At 36.8% G+C, this 19,887-nt stretch overlaps 1 protein-coding gene across 2 annotated transcripts in view; it reads left to right on the forward strand.

The window, feature by feature from the left end:
• Mgat4c (MGAT4 family member C) overlaps positions 1-19,887 on the forward strand; it is a 621,187-nt gene that overhangs the window by 475,392 nt on the left and 125,908 nt on the right. The window contains exon 1 of one of the 2 annotated variants that reach the window (XM_051139638.1): positions 16,641-16,753. The exons of the other annotated variant lie outside the window; for it this stretch is intronic. The gene's annotated coding sequence lies outside the window, so the exon portion shown is untranslated. Of the gene's footprint in view, positions 1-16,640; positions 16,754-19,887 lie in introns of those variants that run through there. 2 annotated transcript variants of the gene reach the window in all.

Below are 19,887 nucleotides of genomic sequence, written 5' to 3' on the forward strand. Positions count from 1 at the left end.
CTGTGGGAATACAAGTAGCCAGTCCTGATGCCTTTAAATAGTTACAGAGATACAAAAATGCATAAGTAATTCATTTAAAAATTATTACAAGGCAGATTTTAAAGGACATTAAATGGAATGATAGTAGAAAGCTTTTACAATGACTAATTAGTCATTCACTTTATTTTTCAAATTGGTAATTCTATATGAAGTAGTTTAAAATAGATTTTTACACTTATTGCTTATGTTCTTTAACTTCTTCTCATTAATTTGTTTTAACCTCACTGGATCCCATGACACAATTTGTTTTTCAATAAAGTTCTGAAGAAAGGAAAGAGGTTTCAAAAGTTTAGGAGACATTTACTTTTCTCAGTCTTCCTGTACACTACTAAAAAGTAACAACTTATAGTTACATATTAAAATATAGTATATTCCCCAAGAGAGTCATTAATATTAATACCAGTATTCACACACACACACACATATACCATTTATACATTATAGCATATATTTATAATTGTTCAAAGTCAAGCAGGACTGGCTACTTGTATTTTCATAGAGAAAGACATAGAGCTAATTGACTCTGCAAGACACCAATAAACCCATTGTGTTTTAATTCATGGTGAAATTATATGCCTGTGAAACTTTTCACATGCCAATTGTTACTTTTCAGAAAAATATACATATGCCTAGTATCTCAGCTGATGAAGAGGAAGAGGAGAGAACAGAACATAGTCTGAACAATGCATTACAGCCATTCTCTTCACCTCATCCAGCCTCCCAATATTTTGCACTCAGACAATTTATAATTCAGTATGAGTTGTTTTTTAATGCTGAATGAATATCTGAAAAATATAACACATATGTCATAAATTTCCAGTGTTTATGATTTCACACATACAAGAAAAAACACATCTATTATTTCTCTAATAGACCATTGGTTTAGTCTGTCTGATGAGTACTTTGCTTTGGGAAAGATTTTTAGTTTATATGGTAGTGAAATTATAAGCAAGATATTGCCATATATAAAACCAGTAAAAGGGTGAGAAAATAGATCTGAAAGTACATATTATTTTACTGGAAAAAATAACTAGAGTACATAAAGAAAAATTGTATAAGGTAGATTGTTATCAATTTCAGACTCACCCTCTCAATTATATTAGATGTTGTTAACAGGTATATTTCTTAACAAAAACATTGTTTTTCTCTCTTGAATCCTACCCTTCTCCCTATCTACTCAACTCTCCAACCTCATATTCTCTCTCTCTCTCTCTCTCTCTCTCTCTCTCTCTCTCTCTCTCTCTCTCTCTCTCTCCTAAAAATCAAAAACCAAAGAAAACAAAACAAATGAACAAAAGCAAGTGATAAGGCAGAAATGATAAACAGCCGCCAAAGGATTAATGCCCTCCCTGCAAGAAACCCACAACAACAAATTGAACCATGGAGTCCTCTTTGCACAGATTAATAAATACCCCTAGGCATTCGATCTGACATGGAGAAAGGCTGATGATATAACCGGCAACACTCCATTGTAGATAATCTAATCTACTTTCTCTCCTATCAATTGCAAATAGCTTCTTGGTTAGGGGAAGGACTCATGTCCAGTTACCCTTCTCAGTACTGAGATATGTCTGGTTTCTACCTATGCATGTTTTGTATGTGCCATCACAGTCTCTGTGAGTTCATATTGGTGCCAGTCCTACTGTGCTAGATGGTGTGGTTTGTTTGGATTTTAATCATTGGCTATAATAGTGTTGCATAATGTATAAAACAGAATTATATATGACTATGGAACAACTACAGTTGATCCATAAATGGAAACGGCACATAAATTCCATCCAAGTATGATGTTTATTAGAAGGAATGAGCTTCAAGGCCATAATTAGATCTTGATACAATGTGGGAGCATTAGACAGAAATGATACAATATAGAGATATATAAACAACAGAGGGCTTTTATAATATGGAGATAAGCTTTATTAAGAGTGAGAATGGTACAGGCGTGGGGGAGAGAAATACAGATAGCTGCCATGAAAAAGAGAGAGGAGCTACGTCAGGTGCAGCATTTAGGGTGATCTCTCAAACAGAGCAGTCCCCAGACAAAGAGGATAGATAGATAGATAGATAGATAGATAGATAGATAGATAGATAGATAGATAGATAGATAGATCTGATGTTTCCTTAGATAGATAGATATTTCTACATTATAGGAGTAGCTGGAAGTTGAATATTATGTGATTTAGTTCAAAATTTCTTATGTGACAGAGAGTATCAAGGAACCAGGTATTATAATTTGAGTGTCAAGTCACTGTAGCAGATTTTAAATTCAAAACATGGTTGCCCTGGCAAGAGATGGGATACAAAAATTTTCTAGGTATGGGTGATCTCGATGGAATGCATACAAGCCTTTAACCTCAGGAGACAGAGGCACGCAGATTGCTAAGCTCAAGGTCACTCTGGTACAGGGCAAATATCAGATACAGAAAAGCTTAGGTCCAGACGTGAATGGTAAATGCCTTTAAACCTAGCACTTAGAAGACAGAGACATGCAGATCTCTGAGATCTAATCAGTCTGTTCGGGCAGTTTGGTTGAGGCATTGAGTTGAGAGGCAGTGTAGTGAAGTTGAGTTTTTGGCAGTTCAGTTTATGGAATTCAGAGACAGTTGTATCAGGGAAGTTTTACAGAGATAGGATGAAATAAAAACAATCTAGATACATGGAAAGACAGAATGTTCCAGAGAATGAGAAGGAGCTGGAAAATTAGAACAGATTGCTAGGGTTAGTTTGAGGCCAAGTGAAGCAATTCAGTCAGAAGCTAAGAGAAAAGCCAGTTTGAATCAGTCAGCTTGGAGAAGATTTTAAGCCAGGAGAGCTCTTAGGGTTTCTTCTTGCTGATGGGGGCAAATAGTACCTTTGTAGGGGTACTATTAATAAAATTGGGGAACATGGTTAATCAAACCAATAATGGCATTTGTGATAGTTTCCAAATGTTGAGAAATTCCAGGCTTAGTAAAAAGTCCTGCGTAGGACAGTCTAAAATATTGTACCAGTTTTTATGGAAGCTTTCTTTAAAGCTGTCCTGTTCTGATGAATTATAGTGACTGAAATACTTGGAGTTGGAACCTGAAGGATACAGGATGTCAGAGTCAGGCATGCTGATGAGAATGAAGCCTGTCAGGCCTGGTCCAACTTCAGTGCTCAGTTCTTTTGTTCTGAAAACATATACATTCTCACAAGCATTATACAGCGCTAAATTTGTGAATATATGAGCTGCTATGAACATAGTTGAGCAGATGTCCTTGTTGTATGGTGGAACATCTATAGGGTATAGTCCCAGGAGTGATATGGTTGGGTCCTGAGCACCAGATTGATTTCCAAAGTGGTTGTACAAGTTTGCACTCCCACCAGCAATGGAGGAGTGCTCCTCTTTTTCCACATCCTTGCCAGCATGAGCTGTCTGTCACTTGAATTTTTGATCTTAGCCATTTTGATAGGTGCAAGATGGAATCTCAGAGTTGTTTTGACTTACATATTCCTGATGATTAGGGATGTTGAGCATTCCCTTAAGTGTTTCTCAGCAATCAATATTCCTCTGTTGATAATTCTCTGTTTAGCTTTGTACCTCATTTTTTAATTTGGCTATTTGGCTCAGTGGTGTTTGATTTCTTGAGTTCTTTGTAAAATTTGGATATTAGCTTCTTGTCAGATGGAGGATCGGTGGAGATCTTTACCTAGTCTGTAGCCTGTCATTTTGTTCTGGTGACTGTTTGCTTTGCCTTGCTTTTCAGTTTCACGTGTTCCCATTTATTAATGGCTGATGTAAGAGCCTGAGGTGTTGGTGTTCCTTTCAGGAAATTGTCTCCTGTGCCAATGAATTCAAGACTCATCTCCACGTTTTCTTCTAACAGATTTAGATTGTCTAGTTTTAAGTTGAGGTCTTTAATCCACTTGGACTTTAATTTTGTACATCATGATAAATATGTGTCTATTTGCATTTTTCTAGATGTAGCCATCCAGTTAGACCAGCACCATTTGTTGATACATGGCTGAGAGAAGTACATAGGGTTCAGGCTATGTCCTAAAGGTACCTACACATATTTTAACAAAGAAATCTTTCAGAAAGAAAGAGAGAAAGGAAGGAAGGAAGGAAGAAAAGAGAAGGGAAAGGAGGAAGAAATGCAATTAAGAAAGTAATGCTGAGAAGTTCTCAATGCCCTGCAGCTAGAATGAGAAACCAGAATGAGCCTTCAGATCACATAACATTTAATTCATTGACAAACATGAATAATCAATGCGAAAGTTAAATGGAAAATTGATGAGGTAAAGACTAATATCAAAGGAAGCCAATGCTTGACAGGGAGTTGAAAAAATTGAGGAGTTAAAAGAGAGGAAAAAGTTGGAAAGTAAAATCATGAAGGTATAGACGGAGAGGAGAGGAGAGGAGACAGGAGGTGAGGAGAGGGAAAGAGAGAAGAGAGAAGAGGAGAGGGGAGGAGAGAAGAGGAGAGGAGGAAACAGAAGGGGATGAGAGAAGAAGGGAAAGGGTCAGAATGAGGGAAAGAGAGAGGGAGGGAGGTCGACTTTGACATCCATTTTCTACCAAGAATAAAATACGTATGACCTAGCTATTTCAATGACAGTCTGGTAGATTATTTCAAGCAAATACAGATATTGTTTACCAATGCTTTTCAGCAAAGAAAATCACCTGTGACAGCTAAGGTATAAACCTAAAAGAATAAAAAGATTGTGCCATAGATAAATACTCTTGTAGGCTCTCTCCAGTCCTTTATAGACAATAAAAATGATGAATACAATGTTGTTCAGATACTGCTGTTGATGCAATTTAATAATACCTTTTTAAAAAGATTTATTTATTATGTATACAATATTCTGCCTGCATGTATGCCTGTACACCAAGAGTGGGAACCAGATCTCATTATAGATAGTATACAGCCACTCTGTGGTTGCTGGGAGTTGAACTCAGGACCTATGGAATAGCAATCAGTGCTTTTAACCTCTAAGCCATCGCTCCAGCCTCATCATACTATCTTTTCTGGTTCTCCTGAGAAAAAAATATCCCTTACATGTTCCTCCTACTATGAAGGGATAACATAAAACCTCTTCGTTCATCATTTAATTTGCTATATCCTTTAAAAATTGCATTTTCCTTAATCTTATGTGTGTAAGTATTTTGCTTCTGTGCATCTATGTGGACCACCTACATGCCTAGTGCCCACACTGGTCAGAACTGGAGTCTGGAGAATTGTGAGTCACCGTGTTGTTGCTGGAAACTGATCCTAGGTCCTCTGCAAAACTAGCAAGTGCTCATATCTTCTGCACCACTTCTGTTCATGCTCTACTATTTTTATATGAACACGTCCTCATGTCCCACCTGGTGGTAATAGCCTGTTTCTAAGCCTCTACCAGCCAGTGTTTTCCTGATCTTCTTGAGTCTCTTGTCTGACAGAGACTCTGTTATGGCAGAAATTCTTTTGGCAGCTCTATTTTTGGCATAATTATTATTGTTTCTCTCTCTCTCTCTCTCTCTCTCTCTCTCTCTCTCTCTCTCTCTCTCTCTCTCTCTCTCTGTGTGTGTGTGTGTGTGTGTGTGTGTGATATTGAAGGCGAGGGGAAAGGTTTATTTCAGCTTATACTTAGAGTCCATCATGAAGGAAAGCAGGAGAAGGATCTCAGGCAAGATCCTGAATACAGGAACAGAAGCAGAGACCGGAGAAAAACACTGTTTACTAGCTTGCTCTTTATGTCTTGTTCAGCTGCATTTTATATCACCCAGGGGTGGGCACTGACCACAGTGTGATGGGCCTTTCCATAATAAACTTTGTTTTCTATGCTCCTAAAGGGGAGAGAGAGAGAGAGAGAGAGAGAGAGAGAGAGAGAGAGAGAGAGAGAGAGAGAGAGAGAGAGAGAGAGAGAGAGAGATTCAGAGACAAATAAAGAAATGACCAGCAAATTAACACAAATCACATCTCTTTTCTATTTTTTTTCAGTCACCTCCAAGTTTGAAGGCAATTACTTTCCTGACATAGTAATCCATAATGAAACACAATTTCTAGAGAAAACACCTTCTGAACACCTGATTATCTCAGGAACATGGATGTTTTCACAAAATTAAAATGTAATTATGGCCAGGTTTGGCCAAATTCGGGAGAAGGATCTGAGGACTTGCTACCACGTAATTAATGTCTAATTGTTGGTAATTATGTTGTTTAGCTTCATGCACAACCCAATTTATTTTATTTTTGCAGTAGAGTCCGCGCCAATTATACCCTGGCCACAACTGTCAAGGCTATCAACAAATTAAATACTGATTGCTGGGGCTGCATGATAATGGCCTCTGAACAATTTGCATAAAGTAAGCAGGCTCTTAAGCTGGGGAAAAAAAAAAGCAAATGTGTGTTGAATGTTGCATCTCCCTTGTCACTTCTAATTACCCCCTAATAGCTACTCTGGCCAGAATTGAATGCATAAGCTAGAGATGGATAGCCATAGGAGTGCTGCAGATCTATTTCTTACTCTGTTTAAAATATTTAGGGACGATTTAAAATTCGTATGGCCTGAGAGAAAATTGAACAGGATTTGGCATTTAAACCTCTCTCAGTCTGCTGTTGCTCATCATTTGCATTGCTGCAGAAGAATTGGTTCTTTCCTATTTTTCTTCTACTGTTTTGTTTTCCTGCAAAACAGTCAGCTCTGTAGCAGCCGAAACAATGCAAATTGAAAAGCATGCACATAAAGTCCTGATTGTTTCATTGATTAAGTATTCTTTTCTCATAAAATGCTCCTTAACATAGAAATAAATTTAACATTTCTAAGGGATTGTCTTTACAATTTAACCTATGAATATTTTTAATGCTCCTCTTGTGTTGGTAACCAGTAATTTTGAATATAGCAAGTAAATCACGAAACCTCCAGAAAACCCCCAATATGACGTTAATTACGCTCCTTTAGCTGATGGTGTACAATGAAGATATGTCACTGGAAATACGTTCCACATTACAGTGGTGATATATGATACTGAGTCTCCTGACGAAACGATTCCTCAGACTGAATGTATTTGAGCCTATGATTCATTGGAACAATAGCTTTTAGTGCTGTACAGTACATCACAAGAATGACAACTTTGTGATGAAATGTAATACATAATCCCCTCGGTCACACACTTCAATTTTTTTCTGACCTAAGGAACATTTTGTCTCTGTTTTAATAATAGTACCATTATTCTTCTTTGTGTAGTCAGTAGATATAAGAGCGACACTTGAGGGTATAAGCAGCAATGTGGCTTTGATTAGGGAACACTATCCGCATCTGCAGTGTACAGCCTTCCTGGTAAAGGAAATACTGCACTTGGTGAAACAGAGCAGCATTTATTAGCACAGTGGCTATGTCTTAAATCCAAAAAGAAAAGAAAAATGGATTGGAAGGCATAGTATGGGCCAAGCTATGTCAGTCTTGCCCACATTCATTTCCTCTTGCCTTAGTGGTCTCTTTGAGATATCTATAGTCACCTAGTGGCTTCCTGATCTGCAAACTCCAGAGTAGAGCTCTATTATACTTTTCATTCCTGTCAGTAGAATTTATTGACATAAATGATGCAGGAGACACTGAGATAGAGGCTGAGTTCACAATGGAGCGGCTAACATGCTTCCTAGGCTTTATATAGCATCATGGAAATGGACCATATCAAGCATGATTGCACTGAGATCCTAATCCCACTATCTTCTTGTGGCTCTATCTTCCTTCCAGTTAGTGCTTAAAGTTCTACAAATAATAATTTTTATGTTCTTTAATTCTTGTTTCTATTCGTCCCTGTAATCTATATAAAATGTTAGAGACTAAATATAAATATTCTGGATATTTTTATTCTTCCTAGTTAATGAATACTGACAAACTGAACTAAAAGAAGAAACACAGAATAGCAAAAAAAAAAAAAAAACACTATGAATGTAACATTTATATAATTCCAGAGTGTTTTGTGGTTCTTCTTGCTATAGGTCATTTATTGTACATATGTGTAATAATATAAATGTATATGTAACAAAAGTAAGGAAAAAAGAAATGTTTAGTTTTAAAATACATAACCTGTAATATTTTAGAATTCATCTGTTTTAGTGAAATTATTTGCTGTTTTTGACTATGTGGTAATTCCCTTTTCTCAGAAGTATAAACACGGTGACTAACAATAAATAGCATTGAAATTGGGAAGCTTAACTTCATTCAGTTGAAGTTAAGATGCCTAACTTCATCCACCTTTACTCTTGGAAAAAAGACACAGAGGACCCTAATGACCTGGTCCTATAACCTCAGCTACTTGGGAGGCTGACGCAGAAAAATCACAGATTCAAGGACAGCATGGGATATAGAGTGTCTGCAAAGTTAGTTGAGCAACATAGTATGACCTTGTCCCAAAATTACAAGTAAAATCCTCTCATTAGAGAGAAAAACTTTAAATGTGAGAAATCAAGGTATTTCTCATATAAGAAAGGAGTTTCACCTTAACACTAAAAATAAAAATCCTAAGTATAAATTTTTAAATTTTTATTTTATTAATTTATTCATATTACATCTCAATGGCTATCCCATCCTTTGTATCCTCCCATTCCTCCCTCCCTCCCCTTTTCCCCTTACTCTCCTCCCCTATGATTGTGACTGAGGGGGACCTCCTTCCCCTGCATATGCTCATAGGGTATCAAGTCTCTTCTTGGTAGCCTGCTATCCTTCTCTGAGTGCCACCAGGTCTCCCCATCCAGGGGATGTGGTCAAATATGGGGCACCAGCGTACATGTGGATGTCATACCCCACTCTCCACTCAACTGTGGAGAATGTCCTGTCCATTGGCTAGATCTGGGTAGGGGTTTGAAGTTTATGGCCTGTATTGCCCTTGGCTGGAGCCATAGTTTGAACAGGACCCCTGGGCCCAAATCTGCCTATTATAATGTTCTTCTTTTATTTTTATTCCCACCAATGTATTTTCATTCTTCCCATGGCAACCTATGTATACCTACATTAGAATGTCTGTGCATTTATATTCATGAGTTGCCCTCCCGTTTTTCACAGCCATGTCTTCTAGCTCAGGCAGACATATAGTATCCTAGGTAGTAATACATTAACATTAATTGTTATTTCCTAGGATAACTTTATCTTTAGTCACAATGTTGATGCAATGTGCTCTCTATGGATGATGGGTAGTAACAGAGATACTTCCTAAGCTACACCACTTGTGAATTATTCCATCATCCTACTTTGCTATGCATAAACTTAAGTACATAAACTAATACTTTCATGTAAAAAGTGATTTCCTTCAGATATAGAATGAAAACTATCCCTGTTACTTCAAGACATTTAAGGTCATATCATTGAATTGATACTTAAATCAATAGAAACTTACTTTTAACGTTTCTGGAAAACAGATAGAGTAGCCTGCAAACTTAGTTTCCTGCAAAAGCCTTTTTCTCAGCTTATAATAATTACATTTTTGTTGTGTTCTCATGAGGAAATATGTTCAGTGCTTCAATGGAGATAAAGTGAAGCCTCTGATGTCTTGTGATCAGAGATCCACCCTTGTGATCTGACGTAATCCTTCCTCATAGGTCTTATATACAAATACACTCAGATTAGAGGTAAGTACCTCAGGGTATGGATATAGGAAATGGCCTATTTTAGTCATCAGAAAAACATTATCTTTTTAGTATAAAAAAGTAACTATAGCCTAAATTCCCATGGGTCTAAAAAAATATTGACTAAAATTTCTTTCCCCTTCAAGTAGAAAATCTTCACAATCATCCCTAGATCTCTACAATTATTGAGAATTATTAGATTGTGGCATAAAGAGCTGCAGCTAATCATTTATTTGTGATTCCCTCAATCTCTTTTCCATCTTCAGTCCTATACTTCTTGCAGGCAAGACAAATTTTGGGTCTAAAGTTTTAGGAATGGGATGGTGTCCCCCTCCCTCCACTGGAAGCCCAACCTGGCTACAGGAGGTGGTAACATCAACCTCTTTAATTCCAGCTGCTAGATGTCTCAGCTAAGGTCATTCCCATAGACTGCTGGCAGGCTCCCCTGTTCCAGAGATAGATGCTCCTGAACAGATTTCTATTCTCTCTCCTGATATCCCCACCACAAACACACCCCACTCTCCCAACATCTGATCCCTACCTATTACCCTTCCCACTCCATCCACCTCCCAGTTTCCTCCATCAACTTCAGGGGCCTATTCTGTTTCCTCTTCTGGGTGAGACTCAAGCATCCTTCCTTGAACCCTCCTTAGCTTCTTTGTTTCTATGGATCGTAGCATGGTTATCCTGTACATGATGGTCAATATCCACTTATAACTGAGTACATACCATGTGTGTCTTTCTGGGTCTGGGTTACCTCACTCAGAATGATCTTTTCTAGTTCCATCCATTTGCCTGCAAATTGCATGATATCTTTATTTTTTAATAGCTGAGTAGTAGTCCATTGTGTAATTGTACTAGAATTTCTTTATCCATTTTTTGATTGAGGGGCACCTAGGTTGTTTCCAGTTTCTGGATATTACAAATAAAATTTCTATAACTGTAGATTGAAAAGCGTCTTTGTGTATAGGCACAGGAACATTATATCTGTTCCTAGTTTTCTGAGAGACATCCAGATTGATTTCCACAATGGTTATGCAAGTTTTCATGCCCACAATCAATGGAGGAGTGTTCCCCCTTGCTCTATATCCTTGCCAACATTTGCTGTCACTTGAGTTTTTTATTTTAGGCATATTTAGGGTTGTAATGTAGAATCTCATAGTCATTTTGATTTGCATTTCCCTAATGGTGACTAAGGACGTTGAACATTTCTTTAAGTGCTTTTTGGCCATTAAGGACTCCCCTGTTGATTATTCTCTAGTGCCCCATTTTAATTGGGTTATTTGGTTTGTTGGTGTTTAATTTCTTGAGCTCTTTATATATTTTGGTGTCCCGTCCAGCAGGACCAGTAATTACGGGGTCGCCAGGGGAGCCATACCTGTGGATGAGACGGGAAAGTAAGAGGCGAGCCCAAGTAGCATTCCTATCCAGGTCCGTTTATTGAATCAAAAGCTTATATGGGGTGGAGGCAGGAACTAAGCAGTGGCGGAAGGGGGGTCGAGAATGTCTCCAGATGATACCATCAGGGGAACATCCTGTGGTTTTTCCAGGAGCAATCTCTATTTTATCTTAGCTAACTATCTCTTGGGAAGTCCTGAGCTAACCTGCTAAATAACATCTGCAGAAGCTGAAAGGAGGAAGTCAGCTAACCTGCTAAACATCTGCAGGAGCTGAAAGGAGGAAGTCAGCTAACCTGCTAAATATCTGCAGGGGCTAAAAGGAGGAAGTCAGCTTTGGAACGGGGCATCAGTATTTTTCCATAGCCAGTAGACTCTTTTAGCCTTGAATAACCCCGGGCTGGCTCCGAACATTTTGGATATTAACCCTCTGTTGTATGTGGGGTTGGTCAAGATCTTTCCCTATTCTGTAGGCTGCTGTTTTGTCCTACTGAGAGTCTCCTTCGCCTTACAAAAGCTTTTCACTTTCATGAGGTCCCATTTGAGAATGATCCCATGGGAGAAAGGCAACCCCTGTCACTATTAATCGTACTCTGCTATGCTTACAGACAGAAGCATAGAATAATTATCTTCTGAGATGATTTATTTAGCATCTGATGGAAACAGATGCAGAAAAACCACAACCAAACAATGGACCAAGATTGGGGAGCTTAGTGGGAGACTGGGTAGAAGAATTGAGGAAGCTAGAAGGGTCAAGGATACCACCGAAGGCCTACAGAGTAAACTAACCTGGGCCCAGGGATGTTCACAGGGATTTAACCAACAACCAAAGAGAAGCATGGGCTGGACCTAGACCCTCAACAAACATGCAGCAGATGCACAAGTTAGTCATCATATAGGTTCCCTAACAATGAGAGTAGGGGGCTATCTTTGCTTCTGTTGTCTGCCTTTGGATCATTTTCTCCTAGCTGGGCGGCCTTGTTAGGCCTCAGTGGGAGAGGATGCTCTGAGTCCTACTGCAACTTGAGGTGCCAGGGTGAGTTGATACCCCTTGGGAGGGCTCTCTTCTGAGTAGTACAAGAGGGGGACGAGGGGACGGGTGCGTAAGGGTGGGACTAGAGGGAGAGAATTGAATGGGCTAGGATCAGGCTATAAAGTGATTAACAAAAAAACAAATAGCTGCAGCTAAAATAGAAAGTATAATACACAAAGGCATCTCTGGTGCTTACTTATTAAGATTGCAGATATTCAGTATTGATAGCAAATGCCTCAATTTTGACAAGTTAACATTGATAAGCAAATGGATCACCCACCATGTGAATTCTTTTCTCTTTTTATCTTTTCATTACATGTTTAGAACTTAAATATATATGTCCATATCCTCTTGAAGGGATAACAGAGAAACAAACAACTTTTCACCATTCAGGGAGGAGACTCCACTTCTATCCAATGCATCTTGATTACACTGGCTTGCGGGTCCTCACTGTGTTTGACCTCACTTTCTCACTTCATCATTTATGTGATTGATTTAAAGGTTTAATGGTTACAGTAGCACTCAAACTCCAGATGTAAAATATACTTGACAATGATTAATCTGTAATTCCTGTTTCTGTTGAAATAAGAGAATCATTCTAGCTTAATTCCATCAGAATATGCCATTAATGAGATTAATTGCAACCAGTAAAATATTGATAATGTTTCCTTGGATTTTATACTTCTGTATATGAGCATTGATTGGTTCCTGATAGAAAACCACCCCCTTGGATCAAGGGTTCTCCCACCAGCTTTTCATGGGAGTCATTTAAAAGGACTATGCCTTCTGTAGATTCACTTTCTTTCTTTTTTTGTTTTTAGAATTTTTTTATTTTTTATTTTTTATTAATTTATGCAGAGTACATCTCAATTGTTATCCCTTCACTTGTATCCTTCCATTCCTCACTCCATCCTACTTTCACCCTATTTTCCTCCCTTATGTCTGTGACAGAAGGGGACCTCCTCCTCCACCATATGGTCACAGCCTATCAGGTCTCATCTTGGTATCCTGCTTATCCTTCTCTAAGTGCCACCAATTCTCCCACCAAGGAGAAGCGGTTGAGTATAGTGCACCAGAGTTGATGTTAGAGTCAGTCCCCACTCTCCATACAACTGTGGAGAATGTCTTGTCCATTGGCTAGACCCAAGTAGGGGTTCAATGCTTACTGCATGTATTGTCCTTGGTTGGTGCAGTAGTTTAAGTAGAGGCCCTTTGTCCAGATCCACCCACCCTGATGTTCTTCTTGTAGATTCACTTTCTTGGCCATAGAGATTACAAAGACTTTCTGTTCTAGGAGTTACTTCAACAGGAATAGTCTTAGAAGCATATATATTTTTGCACCTGAATTGCACGGTCTGTTTGATTTAAATTACATGCTTTTAGTTAGGAATCACTTAACACCTCTAAAACTTAAATATTTTTCTTTATGACTAAAAAAAAAACTGAACTTAACTGTAAGGTGTAGGTGGTAAGTGGTTAAATGTATTTTATATTTCAACTTGGAGAATTAGGGGGCATCCAAAAAGCAATCAGAAAACTCTTTACCCACAGCTAATGGAAAAATGTTCAGCTTATAGCTGGTCCTTAAAATGTTAAGCAGAACTACCAATTATAGCTTTTAGTGGCTATCCATATCCCTCACAGTATTTTATACAGAGACATGAAGGAATTTGTGCAGCATAAGGATTATGATCAGAATTTGAGATTGGGAAGTGTTCTGTTGAAATTTCCAATGCTTAGTACTTAATTATCACCTAAGTATGTTTGAAGAAAATTTACCTTAGTTGACATTACTACTTCAAATTTAATTCATTTTATTTTTCATAATATTGGTGGGTAAAACCTATCTCACTTTAGATTGTATCTACTTAAGAAACCCATTTGTTTGAAAATTTTTATTTGCTGTATCTGTTACATTTAGATTGTACAAGTAACCACTAAATATCTCTGGCTTACAAAAATATATTTTAAACTTATCACAGGTGTTCTGATGTGATGTTTATCACAATGGTCAAAACATACACAGCATCAGTAACAAGGCAGTGACACGTTTGCTCTTCAGTTGTAGACTTGGAAGGTAGAGAGTTCAAGTTCATGGATATATGTGGAATAGTACTATCACTTTCCTGATGAAAACTGATCAGAACTATGTACATTTACTTATCTGTACATAATGGGCTTTCCAACTCAGTGTACATAGAATGCATTGACTCTGTCATATACTTTCTGTATGCTATAAGCAAGTTTACAAACAACACACAGCTAACTGACTCCAATTAATCACAAAAGTTTTTGGGGGGCATTTTGCAGAAATATAACCCCCTTTTTTAGGTAAATGTAACTGTGTGAAGATTAGAAAAAAAATACATTATACAATTCCTATAGTGCATGAGAGTCCTGAGTGATGTCAAAAGAAAAACAAAACAAGCCAGCATTAATGGCAGATATGTCCTTTTTGTAGTGACATATAACATGAGGCAATGGAGGAATCACGCATAAAATTCTGGTACAGTGTTAAGAAACATATGTTCACGGTCTTTATCCTGCATAGAAGCTGGGAAAAGTGAAATAAAATGCTAAGTGATAAAGAAGACAGATCATAAAATATCCCCTGATCATGTTATACTTATAGAATTCATATGGGAATCATTAAGAAACCATTACCTGATTATAAATAGGGTTAAATTCCTTATTTGGGTTTGTATTTGTTAAAGGTTAAAGCGAATCCAGATGAGGAATGTAACAGACCAAACTAAAAGAAAAGTCTTGATGAAAATGTAAAGCCTAGTAATTCTCCTAGCCCATAGATTGGTTATGAGTATACATTTCATAAAAGTCTTTAGAAAAATATTTATATCCTCCTGCTAAACCAATGTTTCACTGTCAAACAACTAGTATTTCTACTCAATTATTGAAGCTTGTCCACTCATTGGAACATATATTGACATATAAATTATTAATTTATTTAATATGTTTATTTAAAAAGACTAATAAGCTAACAAATACTTTTATCATCAGATTACAAAACAACTTACAATATTTGCCACCATTAGACTAGATAAATGTGTTGCATTATTTTTTTTACATTACGGAATATTTAATAGCTCTAAAAATGTAAACATATAACTTTATTTGACATGAATGAAGACCTAGATGTTGAGTCAACAAAAATAAATCTTAGATTTATATATTAGATATGTATACTAAATATATAATATATGCATATAATAAATATACAGTATATACTATTTTCTTTTACTCATATAGCTTAAGGACAAGCGTAAATAGACAGTTTATAAATACAGACAAAAGTGATGACTTATTAAATATATCTAGAAGTATGAGTAAAGGAAATTTTGTTATATGGATCAATAGAAAGAAGAATATGGTAAATGTGAAGAACACAGAACATTTTTTACACTAAATGTATATAAATAAGTATATTAGTGTTTATGATTCCTATTTTATATCATTTTGTATCATTTACAGTTAATATTTATTTAAGGAAAAACTCAAACTTAGAACATTAGTTGTTATTAAATATTGCTCTCATGAATGTAAACAGTTTGTTACCCTCCAAGTAGGTAAAATAAAAGGAGAATATGACAACAAAGGAAGATAAAATTGAAAGAGTCCCTAAGAGATGGTGGAATTTTTCGCTGCACCTTGGAGAATGTCATGTTCCATTTCTCACCCTGAACCTTTAGCCAAATGACATCACACCTTTTCCTACATCCCATGTTGTCCTATGAATGTTGATCAAGAATTTAAAAAATGCAAAGGTCGGAAGCCAGCCAACTTATAACCCTTTGCCCAGGTTTAAATATCCCCTTCATATAATCATATACATATTGGCTTCATAATTCCCCTCTTGCTTTTACCCTAAAGTGAGCCTTGCTGTAGTATAAATATGTTCCACAAAAGTTGTAGATTGGGAGCCTAGTCCTGATAGTTATGTGTCGGTGTTAGGAGCTTGTGTACTTGATGTGTAATTAAGGTTGTATTAGTCATTTAATCCATACAGGTAAAAACCTGTATGGATGACATACATAGTGAACGAGAAAATTATCTGAGACTGGATGTGTAGAAATCAAATATTTGTATGTTGTATGGAAAAATAAAAGTTGACAGGAGTAATGATGAGGAGCAACTAGGTGTTTTGAGGAAGATGAGAGAAGGCAGTGTCTGAGGTCATACCTTCAGAAGCAGAAACTGTTACGAGAATTAATGTTTTATTTATTAGAAACATGTTAATGATGGCAAATGGTTGAAGAAATAGAGACGAGGGAGAAATAAAAGAAGTGTGTGATTTCAGGCAAAGACCCAGTCACAATCTTGGTTTCTTATGCACAGTCTGAAGTTGACATTTATCCTGAAGATTGTCTCTGATAAATGAGACAGGTAGGATATTTTTATAGTTCTCCTGGCATGATAAAGTATTCTCATTATTTATTGAAGTTGAGTTCTTTTCTTTTCTCTAAAAAGGGGTAGCTGTTATCTGCAGAAGGACCTGAAAATGAAATTACAGGATTAAGAATCTAGAATCATGAGAAATAATTGGATAGTACAGAATTCCTTTCTTTTTTTCCACTGTGTTTAGAGGGCATCTGGCCAAAGAACGTGAAAGTACCTGCTAAAGATGACATCACAGAACACAAAGAGAGTTTTCCAGTATGCTCAGTTCCACCAACTGTTCTTAAGAGTTTAAGGTAAGTTAAGAAGTGACAGTGATGTATTAAAATAAATAAATTGATTAAAGTCAGGACTGGTTATAGTACAAATTATGTTTCATAAGAGCTTGAACTTTATGCTTTTTTCTGTAAGAAGTCAATGAATAATTTTAAGAAGGAGCTTGACAAAGTCATATTGGCAATTATCCCATTAAAGATAGTATAATTACAGATGAGGATATTTGATCAAAACCTGAGAAGGTAGAAAAGATATTGTAAAAATAAAAGTAAGAGATGGTAAAATGCTTAGAGCACTGAGAAGGGGAAAGGTGATCCTTCTCTTTTATTTTCAAGTATTGTGTCATTAAAATAAATTTAAAATGTGTCAAAAGGAAAAAAGGACATTCTATTAAATGGCAAGAGGGTTATACATTTACAAAAACAAAAACAAGTTACTGACTTAAAATAATATAAAAGGTTGTTGAATAGATTCCATTTCAACTTGTAAAGGGTATATAAGTTATCTCTGTTCTTTTACAAATATCAGAGTTCTAAACTATTAAAACATACAATATTGTGGGTCATGTGTTTTGGGTTATAGCTCAATGAGTTAGATCATGGTCTATGCGATCCTGAGGTTCTGAATTGACAACTTCAGCATCATGAAAAACTTTATACATGGCTGCACATTCCTGTAATCCCTGATGTGAAAGGTCAGAATCAGGTAGGCAGTGGGAGCTTGTTGGTCTGCCAGTCTAGCTGAAATTACTACCGTCTAGTTCAACCAGAGACTCTGTCTCCAGGTAGCAAGCTCGAGAGATATACAAGACAACATATGACGTCCTCTTCCATAGGTTCTGCATCCATGTGCATGCAACACACACACACACACACACACACACACACACACACACACACACACACAGCACAAAGTATGTAAATTGGCATAGGGATTGGATCCACAACAGATATTTATACATCCCTCTCATAATTATCACAGCTGAAGTAAAGATATGTAAGAAGACCCAGGAAAAACTTATGCAGGAAAATCTTGCCCAGTAAGAAAAATGACATACTAATAAACTATTGTATAATAAATTTGAAATGCATAGTGAGCATATCAGATCTTATTCAAAACATTAAGGATCGAGAACATCCCGGTGGTTTAATAGCTCGCCTGTTCTGGTATTGTCATTTGTATTTGAATAGCACATGTAAGGAGCTGCCGGTCTCATCCATTCTTCCTAAAATATCTGGCCTTTCTATCATTTCCCCAACAAGCTCTGTTTTCCCAATTTCCTTGTGTTCATAGCACATACAAGCAGCTTACACATTTACCAGAGAATTTTTTTTTCATGGTGATAACAATACTTTATTCATCCTGCACAAGGGAATTTCATGTAGCTGGTTGGCTCAAGTTAGTAGCCCTCAGAACTGAATTGTGACATTAGGATTGTGAACCAGCCTCATTCTTACCCAGAAGTCCATTTTGCACTCTTTTCTTTTCTTTTTTTTCTTTTTTCTTTTTATTTTTTAATGTTTTTTTTTATTAATTTATTCTTGTTACATCTCAATGTTTATCCCATCCCTTGTATCCTCCCATTACTCCCCCCCCCCATTTTCCCATTATTCCCCTCCCCTATGACTGTTCCTGGGGGGGATTACCTCCCCCTGTATATTCTCATAGAGTATCAAGTCTCTTCTTGGCTACCTGCTGTCCTTCCTCTGAGTGCCACCAGGTCTCCCCCTCCAGGGGACATGGTCAAATGTGAGGCACCAGAGTACGTGAGAAAGTCGTATCACACTCTCCACTCAACTGTGGAGAATATTCTGACCATTGGCTAGATCTGGGAAGGGGTTTAAAGTTTACCTCCTGTATTGTCCTTGGCTGGTGCCTTAGTTTGAGCGGGACCCCTGGGCCCAAATCTGCCTATCATATTGTTCTACTTGTAGATTTCTAGGACCATCTGTATCCTTTTATTTTGCTATTCTCCCATGCGTCTCTCATTTAGAGTCCCAATAGAATGCCTTTCCTTCTGTCCCAGTTTCCTGGTAAGTGAAGGCTTTCGTGGGACATGCCCCTTGGGCTAGTATGCAGATATAAGTGAGTATATACCATTTGATTCTTTCTGCTTCTGGGTTAACTCACTCATTATGATCAGAGAATTTAATTTGTATCTTCTGAAGCTAAATATGTAGTCAAGTAAAACAGTCTTATTTTGTTTGTTATTTATACACAAATATTACCTGTCATTTTGGAGTACTATTTAGGAACTAAAGGCATCCAAATTCTAAACAAATGAGTGAATAGCATACCCATTAGGGGTATAGTTTGATTACTCTACAGACTGCACTTAACACAATTTAACAAACATTAACACAAAATCAATTTTCCAAAAGTTATCAGCCACCTATGAAAAACTGAAATAAAATTCTCTGGCCTTGATACAAAATTTCAAAACCATTTGCTCAGCAAACTGATGCATGATAATCTGCCACAGATGAGTTTACCAGCAACATGTTTATTTGGAGATATTATCACTCCAGTCCATCTGGAAGTGGTTAAGATAGTGTATACAAGAATAGATAGTGTATGCCTGTGTGTATCTGACATTCAGGCATTAGATTGGTATGTTTATTTATACATGATACTTAGCCTTTGATTTGGTATACCTAACATATACATGACACTTACATATTGTTTGTACATGTCTGTTTCTATATAATATTCAAATCTTAAGGTTGATATACGCCATAATCTGCATGATATTTAATGCTGTTAGGTCAAGGAAAATACAGACATTTTAATGGAGCCAGAATATGATGACCCTTATATCAAACAATAGAAATGATATCATTATATTATTACATAAATTCTAAGTATAATTTTGTGATTATTGAATGAAAAGAAAAAGTATACATGAATGATGTTCAGAATCTCAGCATAGCTCATAGTTTTTCTTATCTCTAGAATTTTTCTGTGTTTCCTTCTCAGTTCCTTTTTTTCAGTAGTGCTGTTAGAGTATTCCTCAGGTAATCATAAGTCAGCATTTCCTATAACTTTACAAAGGAGGAAACACACACTGCCCCGTCCCCAGTACTCAGGTAATATCCCTCCCCAGAACTCCATTCTGAACTTAAAGGAGAAAATTTTTACTTTTGTTAATACTAAG

Source organism: Acomys russatus, chromosome 31, assembly GCF_903995435.1.
Source record: "Acomys russatus chromosome 31, mAcoRus1.1, whole genome shotgun sequence".
In the NCBI taxonomy this organism is placed as follows: Eukaryota; Metazoa; Chordata; class Mammalia; order Rodentia; family Muridae; genus Acomys; species Acomys russatus.